Consider the following 17264-nt stretch of genomic DNA (forward strand, 5'->3'; position numbering starts at 1 on the left):
GAACGTAATGGCGGTGCTGGCTAAGCTTCGCAGTTCGCGAAATGGCATTTGAAGTGTCACATGCTGCATTTGCACCAACCACAGTTTGGGTTTCGTTTCCCTAGCCAGTCGGAACGTGTCATTTCTACTTTCATGAAAATCGAGCGTGCTGGTTAAGTTGTGTTAGAGTAGAATGAAACACGTAATGAGAACCGGACGACACGTTTATTCATTGGCAGCATACATTTATTTCGACATCCACCACCAGACGCGACAATCGCCACGGAGTGATGGAAGGACATCTCTGCGCGAAGGACAGTGAAGGGGTGAGGGTGGAGGTGGAGAGAAAGAGAAACATGTTTTTGAGCCGGCGGTGGGGGGGGGGGGGGATGGTTAATAAGGGAAGTAACCTTGAGGAGGGATTAAAAGATGGGCGACCTTACTTCAAAGGCTTACGTTCGTCGCATTTCCGGACGTAGAAAAACATGTCGGCGTCGGAGAGACAAAGTGATGGGGACCCAATGTTTTGCAGCGAATGGCGCATGACGAAGGCTTCGATAATCTCGCTGCTGTATCTCGACCGATGTGTTCCAACAGCGGTGGTGGCTGAAAAATCTGGTTCGCCGGGCGCGCACGAGCCGACGTGCTGGGCTATTGGATGGAGGCTTTGGAGGGATGGGTTTGAAGCTGCTTATTTTACCTCATTGGCGTGCTCCCTCAGGCGGTTGTTTAGACAACGGTCTGTCTGACCGATGTATCGCGAGCCGCACTTGAGCAAGATCGAGTAGACGCTTGCCTGTCTACAAGGAACAAACTTGGTAACGTGTTTCTTGGGGCACGCCTTAGGGGCAATAGGTTCGTTAACCTTCGTGCAGAGCTAGGAGAGCCTGAGGCGACATAAAAAGAACACTTGCGTGTGATGTCAGAGTGTTAACAAATTGATCCTGTGAGAAACATTGTGCACGTATGAAGTGTATGCGAAGTGGGATGTGCTTGGCCTGCCCTTAGGTCGTGTGCTGGTGGCCTGGGCTGTCATAATGGATTTTAATCGGGTCTCAAACAAGTCTTGGGTAGCCTGCCTTGATGAGGTGGGTGAAGTGTAGAGAGCAGCTCGTCGAGACCAGGCGAGGGCATGACTTCGATCGGGATGATGTCAGGAGGTTTTGAATGATTTTGATTTTGACATTTTTTCAATGGTTACTGTGGAAGGGAAGCACTGGTTTGCATGATCTTTGCTGGAAAGACCAGCAAATACCGGCCTCCGAGGGATGCAGGCAAAGATCCAAGAACTGCGGTCCATCCTGTATGGGGGCCTTGCTGGTGAATTTTAGGCCAAAAGAATTAAATGAAAATATCTGTGGTGACTTGGTGAACGATAAGGTAGTCATCTACATATCGGAAGACGGATGTGCCCTGGGCAGGAACTCCGGGGGCTTTGGAAACCCGCCTATCCACGAAGAACGGGTAGAACTCTCAAGATGGGGGCCAAGCATGAGCCGATGCAAACCGCGGTCTTCTGGGTGAAGACCTTTCCGTCGTGCTGCACTAGAATTGAACGTAGGTAGAGGTCAATGAGGTCCTGAACCTCCGATACAGAGATCCCCGCTGAGTTCTGGAACCTGACTGCGCCGTGGAGGTGAATGGCCTCGCTGATGAAACCGAGCATGGGGGGGGATGTCTAGGCTATAGTACATGTCGACTACATCAAGCGAGGAAACTGCGATAATGTTCCGTACAGCATGTAGTTCTTCTAGGGGCTTTATCAAGGCTGTGGAGTTGTCAATGCAGAAGGGGTGAGGTAGATCAAAAGTGGGGAGTTGCTTTTGCAGAGACAAGGCCAAGGGTCTCTGGCAGCAGGCTTTTTCCGGGGATCAACCAATTTTGGAAGCAGACAACAATGATAGAACTTCTGGAGTTGAGGAAGCATTCTACTTTCTTGGAAGTGATCATCTCGACAGATTTTCTCAATATGGATGTCGCTTCCTGTCCAGAGAACAAACAAGCAGAACTCGCATCATACTATGTGGAGCTGCCACTGAACCTGGTACCAGTGGTGGTGAGTTCTGCTAAGACTCAGACACCCATGGTTTTCGTTTAGGAATTTGATCTTCTGTGGAACTTCCTCTTTCACGGTGAGACCCCTAGCTGTAAAACATGATTTGACCTTAACCAATGTATCATCATGCAACAGCCCATTGGGACTTGCTTCAAGGTATGGATTTTTGCAATAAAAGAGCCCACATGTCTGTACCAAAACTCCCATGTCACTCTTGAGCCTTTCCAGAACCGGAGGCTTCTGTTCCCTGCACCACTGCATTGCAAGACAACTGAACTCTTTTTAGAAAAGATGTTCAACTGTCCCTGAACAACTTGTCGTTGACCTCGTCTTAGAAACCGGCCCATACGATGAAGCAGTGAGCTGCTTTTTTTTTTCTTCCCTACACCCTGGGCATTCTGCCTGTCTGCGAGTTGCCTGTTCCAGTTCCGACCTACCCTCATCCGACAGACAAAGTGACCCAACAAACGTCTGCCAACTGTGTTGAAATCTTTCTGGTTTCATGTCGGGGTGCTGTATCTTAGGTCCATAATCTGCTCAGGCCCTGTATGCCCGGAGGTAGATACCTCCAGCAAAGAGCGTCTTGCACGGGGCAACCACACTGACCTTTGCCTTTTCCTCACAAGTTGTTGCGATGCCAGTGCCATTTGATACACCTTTGTGTATTTTCCTGAATTGCTTTTGCACACAGACTTATGGGCAGCACGGTGGTACCCTTCTGGCAAACCTAAAGCGACAGAGGCTCCCAGACAGCGCAGTTGGTATAACCCCCTTTGCAAGTAGTTGATATGTCTCCCGCCAACAAACTTCGCGACCATAGAGTTCACATGCTCTGCTGAATTGTTGTCAACATTCACAATCAAGTTGCTGGCATGGTTGATGGCATGATTTGCTGCAATTGCAACCTCATTGTACAAGCCATGTGTCTTCAACCAAGGCACGTGGTTGACATCTCCTGGCTTTGGACCCTTGCAGAAGTGGCGAGTACAGCTGTCATGGTACCAAAACACAGTTTGGACCATTTTTGATGTCCTTTATCAAGTTCTCTGTCTTGCATGGAAAGAAAGGTTCTCTTCTGCTGCCCTCGACCTGATAGCTGTTGCTACACTAAACCTCAAACGAACTGCACTTTGCAGGATGAGATTTTCAAGGTTGCTGGAACTGGTGTCAATCTCTTTGAGCTACATCCCTGAGGTGACTAGTGTAGTTCCAGAGGATATCGTTCCTGCACTCAATCTCTTTAGCCTGCACACTTCCGTATGGAGCTGCTTCCAAGACCGCTTTGTAGGTGCTTGAATCACCGTCAGCAATTAAGGGATGACACGGCTTTCAACATAAACTTTTTTATTTCTTGATGGATTTTGGTAAAAATTGGCACAAATACTCCAAGTGCCTTTTTGACATATCCATCAAAATATCAGCTTGATATCTCAAGAACTTTTTATTACCATATTTTTTTCTTGTGTGAACCTGGCGAAAGAGCCCACAGGGCTTATAAAATAAAGGCTTCTTGAACCTTGAATGCACTTACAGACAGTCTTGGGTAGTAACGCGTTACTATAACTTCGTTAGCCACCTCGGTGGCTCCGAGGCGAGAGCATCGGCCTCCGGATCCCCATGTGGCGGGTTCGAATCCCGGCCGAGGTGCCTGCAATCTGACGGAGGCTTATTGCGGAGAAGACGCCGTGTAGCCCAGCTTTCGGTTGCACGTCAAAAGATCCCCAGGTGGTCCAAACTAATCCTCAGTCCTCCGCTGGGGCGTGCCAGATGCCCGTCGTAGGTTTGGCACGTAAAACCCCCAAATTTGACTTTGACTATAACTTCGTTACTTTTTTGGTAACTTGTAACTGTAACGAGTTACTTTTTAAAAATGTAACTTGTAACTGAAGTTCTATTACTTTTTCTGAAGTAACGATGTAAGTAACGACGTTACTTTTCTCGTTACTTTCCAGTTTTTTTATGAATAATATAGCGTTGAACAAGTACAATCTAGCTATTCCTGGCACTTTGCAAATTGTCTGCTCCAACCTTTCAAGTGCCAAGTTGGCCTTGCGCAAACTTGCGAATACATTGTTTCTCGCGAGTCATGACTCGAATATAGCCACATGTAGATTTGATGAAAAATAAATCTAGTTATCTTTAAAACAAACTTGTGCTTTGTGACTCAACACTTATATTTTAGTATCTTGAAGCATTATCTATGTTGCATATCTTTTTTTCTGCGCATACACTTTTTAGTCGGGTGAATCAACCGTGAAACAACAATACACGCGGAGGGTACTGCGCATGTTTCATATTTTGATTTGCGCCACTACTCCGGCATGCTGTCAACAGTTGAGGCAAAATTTACTGCTGTTTGCAAAGGGTTTGTTTCTGACTTGCCGGGTACGAACTGAAATATGTCCACGGACTCTTATAAACCCAGCGCAACTGTCAACGAACCAGAAATGTGCTAGTGCTACCAAGGATAGGGATGTTGATGAGAACAAAGAACTACCATGGCCGGCATACAGAAATGGCCGGCATACAGGTGGTTGCTAACAAAAGTGTAAAAAGCATACTTTTTTAATTTTATGCAATAACATTTGGTGAGGGGCGATTTCTAGTTTTTCCTAATTTTGTCTGTTGTAGAAAAGTAAACTAACGTCGTTACTTTTTAAAAGTAACTGTAACAAGTTACTCTTTTGTTGCGATAACTGTAACATTAACTTCGCTACTTTTTTCTGAAAGTAACTGTAACAAATTACTTTTTAAAAGTAACTTACCCAAGACTGCTTACAGATGTGTATCACAGGTGTAGGCATTCTTTGATTTTTTTCTTTACCTAAAATAAAAACCTGGTTTTTGTTTTTTGCCACCTGGTTGCAAAGGGCACATCTGGTACACAAACATATAAAATAAAAAAAAGCCATTAACTTGAAAAAATAGGGATGTCATGCCCTACACCTTGTTTCAAGGATCTCAATGAAAGAAACAGAATAGAAATAGACAAAGTGGTTGCTGAGAAACGTGCTCCACAAGCTGAACATAATAGTAAAAGGACAGTTCTGAGAAAACAATGTCCATAAGTTTTAGGCTGTTTGTAGCGCACTAGAAGGTGCCGGGGTTGTAGTCTTTGGTGTCTTTTGCACCATGGTGTTGCTAGTTCCTCTGACCCTTTGCCTGATGTGCTTTAGATGCCTTCTTCATGCGCATGGCGCCCTTTTCTGCTGCCCAGGCTTGATGTGAAGCGAGGAGCAAAACTCCACATAGGCGCGAAGAGTGCCGCAGTTGTATCTGCAAATGGCCTCACGGACTGCGGTCTCTGCAGCAATCATAGATGCATTCTTGTCCTTGGGAAGCACTGACCATATTACGGAGTGTAGACTCTCGGCGTTTTGCGTCTTGCGAAAAGAGGCTAGGACAATCGCTGGTATACAGTCAGAAGAGCATATGTAACATGCCTCGCTAGGTGGTATTTGTGAGGGGGCTGAGGCTTACTCTTGGCTTCTGCAACTCTATGTTTGCACCAGCTTGCAGGGCCTGGTGGGCACAGTTCATGGTGGGGTTCTTCATCAGTTGAGCTGTCATGATAAAACGTTGCCATGACAGCTCTCCACATTTCGTCAACCTCAGAGTGTCCTCTCAAGGCCAAGCCATAATAGCTCGTCAGCTTTTTGATAAGGCTCTGTGTCAGACCACCCTTTCCTCCGAGGGGCTGGCCTTTCTTGCTTTTGGTGACTAGGCATATAGGGCTGATCCTATCTGTTTTTTTTGATGTGGACGTGGTTCACACAGTCTTCCTTTGTGATTTCAATGAAGCCATAGCTCCTGCCATCGGAAAGTGCCCGAAAGGTTTGGCTGTCGCCATCACAGACCATGTTTGTGTACTGCAGGTTGTTCTTTGCAAGTGAGCATCCCAAGAGCAACAATGCTGCCTCAACCTCCGTATGGCCCAAATTCACGTTGGTGTTCTTTTGGCACTCCAATTCATGGGATTTCTTCCACTCGCTGTATTTCTTCTCATGCTCTTTTGGGCCCACCGAGCAACCATGGCATCAGTTGAGCAAAACTACAGAGTTGATCACCAGGCCAGTGTAGAACTCAATCACAGTGCTGACAGCAATGTGGGATGTGTGGCCACGTGTCATCCAAGTACCATAATAGACTACAATTATATTTTTTCTGAAGCAAGGGTTCATTTCTGCATAGACCTTACGGACAACCTCAATAGCATCAGAAAATACACTTGCTGACGCGACATCGCCGGCAAGCCTGAACTTGGCCTTCAGGTGTCTCTGGAAGGTTTTTTGGTGCAGGCCTCGGTGGGAGACATTCATTCTAAACCAAAAGTCTGTCAATGCTGTTGACCCCTTGCCGATGCTCTTGATTGCTTGCATTGACCTAAGGTTTGCTTCAAAGACCCGGCCTCCTTCTCTTCGCAGCAACGTCCACTCATTTGCGACAGCGCAGCACCTTCCGCAATTCAGGATCATCTTTGAAGCCAGCCCGTGCCTTGTACCTGGCACCACCGTAAGCCCTGGCTGAAGACATTGCTCGCACGGTGTTGTCCAGAGGAGCGCGTTCATCGCTGTAACTTAAACAACTAAAATCTCTCCACTCTCTTCTGCACTCGCCGGTTCCTCGCTTTTGGCAATTAGCTTCACCTTAAGTTTCTTCGCTGACATGGAACTAAGCGACGCTTGTACTGCCGTGGCCTGCTCGAGGCCGTTTCTGGTGATCCGAAGCGCAGTTGCAAATGCGCAAGAACAGTATGACTCAAAGCTCGCTGATGGCATTTCTTCCGTAAACGCAACGGCATCCGAAGTGCTGGGCGACGTGTCAACTTCATCATCGCGCTGCCCGTAAACAAAGGACTCACTTTTGGAAACCAGCGGACGAGTCTTCTTTTTACGCATCGGTGATTTCCGCTTGCGGCTGCCGAAAGCGTGCACTGTCTTGTACTTCTTTTTAAAAGATTGTCGAGCCACGACTGTCGGGGCAGTCTGAAAACGTTGCACGCGAGTGCCGAAAACTAAATTTTTTTAGCGCCAACGAGCTCGCAATACGGGACCGCGGCGAGTGAAGAGCAGACGATCGTCGCCAGCGAGCGCGCTGGTTGCTAGGGGCAACGGTGGAGCAGACCAGCGGCAAGCTGCGCTTTGCTCACGTGGCGTGGAAAGCCAACAAGGAGCCGCCATTTCTCTCGGAGAGGCCTTGAAACCTTTGCTCTTTATGCGTTTGTTTCTCCTCGGGGCGGCCAGCCGACGCGGGAACTTTGAAGGCGATGAAGCGCGCTTTCCATCAACACCAAGATGGCATTTGGAGCCGTTAGGGAGATATGGTGCTTCAATAAATGCCATTTTTTCGTGAACTCGTGAAAATATTTCGTCACCTCGGGTCAGTGGCGTATGCAGGATTTAATTTGGGGAAAGGGGGGGGGGGGTCGGGTCGTATACATACTGCTTAATAGAAATTGTTGTTAAAATTTGATCAAACTGTACAAGCCTCTGATGATTCCATGATTTCAGTATAGCTAGAACAACTTACCTAGCATACATATCAAATCGCACTTCCGTCTGCCGCACTATGAAAGGTCGCTGAATCTCCACTGGCATGGTGACACCCAGAACGACTGGTACAGCAGTGAAATTAGTGGCACAATGTTGAACCGGCAAAGTTCCGCACTTACTGCTCCCGCAGTAAGCGATCCAGTGGTTCACCCTGTTGAGCGTCTGCCAGCTTCTTCCACGTCGGTGATGCAGCGCAATGGGAGGTGACGTCAGTACCACCACCTTCTCCGCATGAAGTGTAACCCATCCCAGTATGATGGCCAAGTCGGAGATCAGGCTGTTCGCGTCACATTCGCGCGGCAAGTCGTTGGTCCCAATCATAAGGATTACGCGCGGGGTGATAGGTGCCTCCATCACCACATCAAGCAGCTAGCTTGCTGTGTCCCGCTCACCAACGTAGAGCTCACTGCGACAGAAAAGGACGTTTAAAACAAGGATAGGTCATGATATGGAAGGTAAAAAAAACAGGTACATACACAGAGGACGATGGCATACATGTGGCATTAGGCAAGCCTACGAATTATGGATCCCTGTGAAAAGCTCACCGCAAAACCGGCGGATGCAGAGAAAAGGTCACCAGAATTTTGATAGGTGCGGAGAAAAGTTCACCCACCACGATTCTTCCAGCTGAATTGTTTCCGCATTCACGGGCAAGAATTTGCCACGACGTTCCGATACAAACTCTGAGTCCCTTTTCCAGATCAGGGTAACGACCTCCCTCCGATCCACGGTACGCCTTTCGGGTAGGCGTGGCACGGAAGATCAGATTGTGGTTTTTCCTCCATCCCCGGATCGTCGTTTCGTTGACTCCGAAGTGCCGCGCCACACACGGATTGCTGACGACTTCGGACACGAGGATTGCCTTTTTAAAAGATGCGTCATACTGGGTCCTCTTCTTCACTTCTGGTCCGTCGGTGCACGAAACATGTGAAACGTGAACGACTCTCGAGAAGACTGGAAAAAAAGTCTTTCAACACACGCGGAACAAAGAAATTTGAGTTCTGTTTGGCACGACGCTGATGACGTGCGGCACTATGAATACTCGAAATTCGATACACTACCTCAAGTCGGTGGCAGCGGCAAGGGGCGACCTTCGCCCTCGCTCCGGCTGCTCTCGCCCTCGTCTCTCATTACGCTCGCGCCTCGCCGGTGTTGGCCTTGCGCTCATCTCGTGACGTGTTTTTGCAATTTTTGTGTGTTTGTCACAAGGGGGACGAGTTCTTTCCAGATTCGGTTTTCCTCCTTTCGCATGGCGCAATGTTCCCTTCTTTGCTTCTTTCAACTCCCTCCATTCCGTCTAAGGGCTGGCGTTCTCCAGACTCTCGTGCCTCGTGGATGAACTGGATTCCGTATGCAATGCAGGGTGCATTTTGGAGCACGTAATTTCGAAAAAAAACTCGTGTTATATTCGTGCAAATACGGTACTTACCAAGCCAGAAGCAGCGTCATACTTGTTTTTGTACGATCGCTTCGGCCAGGCGCCGTCAGCGGTGACTGTCACAAGTGGGTAGCCTTCGTCATCAACGTCACGAGATTCCTTTGCAAGCCTGGCTTCTTCCTCTCCGTCCTTTTTCATAGCTTCCCCCACAGCGGGTTTAGCTCCTTGTGCCACAGTCTCCTCACTCTTCGCCTAGGTCTCGCTGGACATCGACGGTACATTCAACGACGATATAAGCTTCGAGAGGTTTGAGAACCCGCATCCAATGGAAATTATTTTTATTTATTTATTTATTTCATAATACTATCAGTCCCCCAGTGGGGACTATGATAGGAGTGAGTACAAAAAACAGTAGACAATGTAATACACTGATATTCCTGAGACTGCAGCAGTGTTCACGTCCATGCATTTCGCCGCTTGAGGAGGCAATTCCGACTCGATGACGGCCTTTTTATTACACATCTTGCAACAATACGTAAAGGAGTCACGCAGAACATATTTCTGGTCCAATACGAAGACCATGTCAGTGAACGTGCAACTGAACGGGGCATGGTCACAGCTTTCCTGCATGGACTAAAAGATATACCCAATGTCGACGACACAACGATCTTCTAACACAGACGTAGCTGGTTGAGTAACGCACAACCAGGTGGTTGTGCGTTACCCCAAGCTTCGACAGCTCCAGCATTTACAACGAAGCTCTTTCTCGCTTCCCTTAATTATCTGAAGAGCTGACTTCGGCCACTACAGAACATACCGGTTCTCCCTCACCAGGGAGCCCGCACGCTAGGTCGTGCGTGGTCACCGCTTCAGCATTGCCGTTGTTGCTTTGGACATGGAACCATGCGGGCTACCAAACGAGCACTCAGAATTACCGACCTCATCAACCGAGATTTCCACGAGGACACGCTTACATGGAAAACCTTTCAGGCGCTTTCGCTTGTCCTAGGACGGTTGTCTTCGACCCATAGCTTCAAGGGCGAATCTTCCACGTGAAAAAACACACAGACCTACCCACTAAAGAACTACCTTCAAGTGAGACACGCACGCTGACGTGCCCAGCGCACAGAATGAAATGGGCTGTGCACGCGGAAGAACACCGTGCGCAGTGCCGAGTACCGAACTACAATAGGACGATTTCGTGGACAGCGAGCACCATCTCACGGGAGAGAGATATATAAAAGAATAAAGAAAGCAAGCACCGACACTTTGGTTCTTTTAATTCGCTGTAGTTATGGAACAGATTGACTCACAGGATTGGTTCATTTAATTCGCTGTAGTTACAGAACAGATAGACTTACATGAATAATTTCAATATTATTTGATTCCTCAATAAATTTAGCAGCCGTTACTATTTGACAGTTTTTAGAAACTGGCGAAAAACCTCATCTATTCTCTAGGGGACTCTGAGGACTCTTAAAAAACCCCAGGTTAGCGGTTTTTAATTGGGGGTTTAAGGCTCCATTGGATGAGGCGGCCTTTGGGTTCTTGATCGTCATCGGCCATGTCAAACTGGACTGTTCTGTCACCGCCATGAACAGAGCTCCGAACAGATACGGACGAAATTGATTCTATGCGTATACAACCTCGAGGTACTCTTGTTCCGTCGTACTGTAATTAAGCTTGGCAGCTTTAAGGTGGTGACTACGTAACCTGCCGCATACTCTTTCACGCAATCCCTCTGCGCCAAAGCTGCTCCGATTCTGTAACCATGTGCACCTCGAGGTGGAGAGAGGGGTCAGAAAGCCTCAACTTGGGTTTTCTTGTCAGATGCTGCTTGAGCTTATCAAAGGGACTTTGACATTCTAGGTTCCAGGACCATACGACGTCGGCCTTAGTCAGGTCGTTCAACGGGCAGTATATGCGAGGAAATTTCTTCACAAACCGTTGATAATAGTTACAAATTACTTCCTTGACGTTACGAGGGCATGCAGAATTAGCCGCAGGACCCGGCTTTACGCTCCTGCTGTCGACGACGTGGCCCAGGTAGAGGATACTGCTGGCTGCGATGGGGCATTTTTTTGGCTGAAGCCTCAGGCCCGCCTCACTGAGTGTGACGAAAATTCTTCTGAGATTGTGCAGGTGGCTGTTCATTTTTTGAGAAAGCACAATGATGTCATCTAAGTATGCCAAGCGCACCTTCCACAGCTGACGGGCGAGCACCTTATTGATCATGCGCTGGAAGGTTGCTGGCGCATTTCACATGCCGAATGGCATGACGTTAAATTCATACGGGCCATTTGAACGGTATTAGCGCACACGTATGGAGAAGAGAGAAGAGACAGGAAAGAGTGCTACTCACAACTATATTTACAAAGATGAAGAGAAGGAAGAACATCATCAAGATCCCCATAAAGATGACAAAAGAAAGAAAAATAAAACACATAGTAGGGTGTTCCTTCACGGGCACATGCTTGAGACACTAGTTCATTGTCTAAACACCAAATCCGTTGTTGGCCGTTACGTTGCCGTAATGCAGGGTGTATTTGCATCAGTCTTGGCTCGTGCGGGGTCACCTTTGTCAGAGAGGAAGACGAACACCTCATCCGTGGTCGGCTGTCGCTTTGTCATCGTGCCTGATGTCTCGCGGCAACCGTGACTCATGCGGGTTCTTCCAACCCTTTTACAGTTAATACAGGCCAGCTCCTTTGGAGAACGCGGTTTTCTCCTCCTTCTCCTGAATCTGTATCTGCCAGTATCATGATGCCAAATCCAGTGTTGTGAAAAGTCCCTTGTCTGCCGGTTTGATTATAATGTCTCTCTGTTGAAGGTGCCCCAGGGTTTTTTTTCTTGCCTGGTTTTAGGTTACTTTTTTTTGTCATTCGAGTTTTTGCATCTACAATGCATCAAAACATCTTTTTGAATTTTCCTTACGTATAGGTCTACATTCGGATCTTTGCTAGTGAAGGGTGTCGTCACTGGATTGTCTAAAAAGTGGATAGGAGGAGAAGAAACATTTTCATGAAAGTGCTCTCGAAGGCGGAGGTTTCAGGGAAAGTTATGTAGGTCAATGTGCATTTGGTATTCATTTACGTGGTTATCGTCGGGGCAGAAGGAAAGCCCCTTAATACCGTATAAACTCGTGTGAGGGCCGCACATTTTTTTTCATATTCAAGGGTCTTTCGTGGTGCGGCCCATACACGAATGAAAAAAAAAAAAAAAGAAATTTTACGCACATCGAAAAATGAATATACTTGCGGTTTGATGCACTGGTCTCAAGCACACTTTATTTGAGACTCAATCATCGTCACTCGTGTTGTCTTCGGCGCCGGTGTCTGACTGGTCAGGCTCTTCGGAGGCGCGCTCCCACACGAGGTCGTCCTCTGTACCGTCAAGATTGTTCGAGATGCCCGTCACTTTAAAGCTTTTGGACATGATGTCGGAGGAGACAGCGTTCCAGGCGTCCAGGATCCACTTGGCAACAGTCGCCAGAGGTGCTCTTTTGAGCCGTTCAGTTGGCGTCTTTTCATGGTTTCCGCTGGCCATCCACTCTGTGTAGCAACGGCGAAACTCCACCTTGAAGAGCCGATTTACGCTGACATCGAGCGGTTGCAGCATGCCAGTAAGTCCGCTTCGTATGACAGCCAAGTGCGTGTGGGCTTCACGCAGTTCCGCCCTCACTTTGGGAGTCAAATGTCTGCGGAAGCTGTCCAGCACAAGGAGGGACTCTTCACCAGCATTCCACAAGGGCGGTTTTTCCAAACATTCTTGAGCCAGTCTACCACCAGTTCATCGTTCATCCAGCCCTTTTCTTGAGCACGGACTATGACGCCGCTTCGAAACTCTTCGGCAGGGATGGTCTTCCTTTTAAAAATCACGTAGGGCGGCAGCTTCCGTCCATCCGCGGTGATGCAAAGCATTACGGTGCAGCGCTGGCGTTCTGCTCCTGTCGTACGTTCTTTTGCCCTTTGGCGTTCACAGTGCAGTTTTCCGGCGAGTCAAACTAAACGGGAGTCTGATCGGCGTTGCCGATTTGGGAGAGGATGTATCCGTGCTCCCTGCGCAGTTCAATGACATACTTCTGGAAGCACAGCAGCTTGTCCTCGTACTCTGCGGGAAGTCGTTGGCACATGGTCGTTCTTCGACGAATCGAGAGATCTTCCTCTTCATAAACCTCCGGATCCAACCGGCACTCGCTTTGAAGTCCGAAGGTATGTTTTTCGCACGTGCCAGTGCCAGCGCCTTCATCCTTAACATGTCCGTCGACAGAGCGTATCCATTGTTGCGCACTTCCACCACATAGTTAAATAATTCATTTTCCAACTCTGGATACTTGCAGGGTTTGCCGCGGAACGCGCGCCTGGTCTTGCTCGTGCTGGCCAAGGCATCCTTCTGGCCACACCAGCGTCGCACACAGTTTTCATCAACTTCGAATTGACGACCAGCAGCACGTTTACCATAGTCAAGGGCATAGGCTACCACTTTCAGTTTAAAGCCAGCCGTATAGCTGTTCAAGTGTTTACCCATTGCACTCCGGCTGTGGGGAGGGAACGTTGGAAAAAAAACTGTGGAGCGTGGTTGCGCCGCGTGGTTCATCAGTGTTCGAACTGCGAAACATCCGCCTTCCGTGCGTGTCTACCGTGTTCGCTGTTGCTTTGTGGCCGCGGGCCGCATCGCGAGGAGTAGAGCAAAGGAATGTGGAAAGAGCGTAAGCGAAGAAAGAGCAGAGCAACAAGGCAGCAGCAAAGATAAGCGGAGAAGCGGAGCAAACCGCGCTCGCCACGCCGCGGAGACGAACCTGACTGCCGCGGCGCGGCTAGCAAGCCTCAAAAGAAGGGGGTGCGGCTCATACACGAATAATTTTTTAAATCTTTTTTTGCTAATATTTCGCTATAAATACAAGGGTGCGGCCCTTACACGGGTGCGGCCCTTACACGGGTGCGGCCCTTACATGCAATTATACGGTAGATCTTTGTCTGATTTTGAAAGCTTAATGGACAATAAATTGACCACAGTATTATGAATGATGCCGAATGCATTATGCATACTGGCAAGTTTGCTCTGGCTTAGGGAAGGGGGTTCTGCGTCGGGTGACCGTGATTGAACATCTGCTACCCCTTCTTCTTCGTGGGGTTGACAAGTTTCTAGTAGAGTGTCTGAATCAGGCGTTTCTAAATCAATGTAGTCGCGGGAATTCTTTTTGAATACTCTTACATGTAAGGAATGGGACTTTTTGGGGATGAAGCTAACTAACTCATGCTTGTGTTTTTCCGGAAGTGGCATGGTTTTGGACACTTCCTCCTCCTATTGGTGCAAGAGGTTATATTAGCTTTACATTGGGCAATTAGGATTTTGCCAAACCATTGGAAGTGCTCGAGAGCGACGCGCTCCATTGCTGTGCACGTGGGGGATCAAGTGGGAAGGTTGGAAGAGCGGATATCCTAAGGCGCTTAGGGTAACTTTCGTTTTGGGAGTATTGCGATAATGACATGAGATGGTTTTCATGACTAACGTTTTCCAATTGTTCCGCAAATGTGAAAGAAATGCTGATTAGGGGCATTTAGGTTGGTTTTAGCAGGTGGAGAGCATGAAAAGGGTTCATGGATGGCAGTCAGTTCGGTTGCTGGTCGCAGTGGGACCGGGTGGGGCATGGCTGGGTGCGGTGTGGCTGGGTGTGGTTTGACTGGGTGCGGTTTCGCTGGGTGCGGTTTCGCTGGGTGCGGTTTCGCTGGGTGCGGTTTCGCTGGGTGCGGTTTCGCTGGGTGCGGTTTCGCTGGGTGCGGTTTTGCTGGGTGCAGTTTTGCTGGGTGCGGTTTCGCTCGGTGCAGTTTGGCTGGGTGTAGCGCTGCTGGGTGCAGCGTGGCTGGCCGCGTCGGGCTTCTGTGTGCTGCATCTATGCATCCTCCCCGAGCGTTGGTCAGTGCAAGTCCAGCGCTGAGGCTGCTAGCAGTCTTGGAATCCGTTGCAGGAGGCATCGGATCAGTGCCCTGAGTTTCCGGCCCATGATGTCTACTCCGGCGAAGCTGGGATGGAGGTCATCCACAGGCAGGACCTAGGGGAGCCTGCACGCCTGCAGCTTGTGCAAGTAAAAAACAGGCCGGGTGTGGACATGCAGATGTCCGTCAGTTGCTGGTCGAAGATTCTGGCTCGGTGGTTGAATATATCCGTGAAATGCCTGTTGGGAGGATGGAGATGACGGCGAATGATCCGGGGCAGGATGTGACAGCAGACGAGCCAAAAGTAGTGTTTCGCTACTCTTTGCCTTGTTTTCTTGGCGCCAGGGTGACCAGCCCAAGGAATGTCGTTGTGCACCCTCAGCAGCTCACCAACCATAGACCTAGGAACTACCAGCCTCCCAGGCGCCCCCGGTTTGTCAGTTCGTAACCTAAGAAGTCCACCTGGATCAAGGCAAAATCTCTGGCTGCATTTTTCCCTGGAGGCCTCGCAGGCGGCAATTGAATTGCGGAGGGTGGGGTCCTTTTTCCGCTCTTCCTTGATTCTAGACTCCTCGGTTGAACAGGTCCACTTCCCCCACGACTGCCCAGCTCAGCATGTCCGCATTCTGGTTCGTTTTTCACTGGTGGTGGATGATCTCGAGGCCATACTTCTGTAAAAACAGATACCATAGTTTTTCTGTTTTTTTTATTTGCTTTTTGGCGCCTTTGTCTATGCGTCTTCCCGCTCTGACTCGCTTCCCTGAGCTTGTTCCCCATATCCGGTTTCTCCGCTCCCCCCTCTACTCCTTTCTCTTCTCCCCTTCCCCAATCCTTCTACCATTTTTTTCCCTTCGCCCCCGGACCGTCACCATTTCAGTCATCCGAAGTGTCCTGCCATGTCATGTGTCCTACATCGCCACCATGAACGTCGCAGGACTTTTTAGGACAAGATGTTTTCCAGTTTTATCCATGTTATCCAAGAGATATTTCCACCACTTTGGTGAGGCAGCAAAAAATGAGTACAGCTAATATCTTGCGCTAAAAAATTTGTTGGCCTCTAGGCGAATGTCAACACTGCATGCACCAACCAAGTTTATTGAATGACCTACACACGGAACGTAGACGGCCAGGCTACTCCAATTTTTCACTTGCGCATTTAGCCCTTTGTATTTCGCTCATATGTTACTAGCATTGTCATACGCTTGGCCCCTGCAGTCGTTAATTGAAATGCCGTTCGTTATCAAGAGAGACATTGCAGCATCGAAAAGGTGCAGCCAGTATGGGAGTCAATTTGAGCAAATCCAAGAAAATGTTCATGCACTTTGTCATGCAAGCAGTACCTTAAAATCACTGACAGTTGATCAACATGCATGAGATTTGGAGTTGAGTCAACAGTTAAAGAAAAGTACTTCGCTTGCTTTACTTCATCTTCGAGACGGTCCCTAACAGCCTTTTTCGTGAGCTCAATGAACTCGTCACATATTGTTTTAGATAAGTATGATGGGTGGCCTTTGCCTTTGCTGCCATGGTGCTTGATATGCTCACACAGAAATGGATCAAAGTAGGCAATCGCCTCGAGCACTCCCATGTAATTTCCATTTTTCGGAGAACCGAAAACCTTTTCACTTCCCCTAAACGCTAAGCCCCGCTCGGCTAGAAGCTTAACCTCAACGTTTACACGCTTTAAAACCTCAGTCCAGTAAGCGCTCTGGGTAATAGGATGCTTGACCAGCTCTTTGGTAATCATACTACCAGAACTGGAGCGGGCATGCCATGCCGCCACAAAATTTTGATGTTCGACACTGTTTTCATGCTCGCAAACCTTTGCTTCAGCCCTTTCCCACCACAGAACCCTTGCGGGGTGAAAGAGTGGACAAATTGCACTTCTGACACTTATATTGCCTTTCAGAAGCCGGAGAAGTTTCTGCCTTATTTGGAAGAAACATTGTTTCTTTATCGATGCACTGACCTCGAAACGTGTCAGCCATATTATCCGGCCACTTAGCTGGGTTGCAATGAACAATTGGAGGGCCTATCTCGTGCTGTTGAGAGTGTCTGTCCCAGGTTTTTGTCTGAAGCTGAAGGCAGTTGAACCGTCCTCTTGACGGACTCACCGTGACTGAGATGATGATGATAGTTCAAACTCTCGGGGATCAAATTGCAGGACTGTTGAAAAGTCGCTTGCAAGCGTTTGTCAGCCGTGTGAACCTGGTGAGAGAAGTTGGATGCCTGTTGATCAGCGGCAGTAGAGATCGGGCTGTGCAGAATGGACAGGTGGATGTAGGAGGCGGAGCTCAGACAATCAGCAGTTGACGTTTGCGCAGGAAGAAAGTGGGGTTGGGCCTCCGTAGGCTGGGCTGGAG

The 17264-nt window shown here is 48.6% G+C and overlaps 1 pseudogene; it reads right to left on the bottom strand.

Annotated features, from left to right (window-relative positions):
* Positions 1-1612: 1612 nt before the first annotated feature.
* LOC120840661 lies at positions 1613-3057 on the bottom strand (annotated as a pseudogene).
* Between the last annotated feature and the right edge of the window lie 14207 nt (positions 3058-17264).

The sequence above is a fragment of the Ixodes scapularis genome, unplaced genomic scaffold (assembly GCF_016920785.2).
Source record: "Ixodes scapularis isolate PalLabHiFi unplaced genomic scaffold, ASM1692078v2 PGA_scaffold4__175_contigs__length_147842914, whole genome shotgun sequence".
In the NCBI taxonomy this organism is placed as follows: Eukaryota; Metazoa; Arthropoda; class Arachnida; order Ixodida; family Ixodidae; genus Ixodes; species Ixodes scapularis.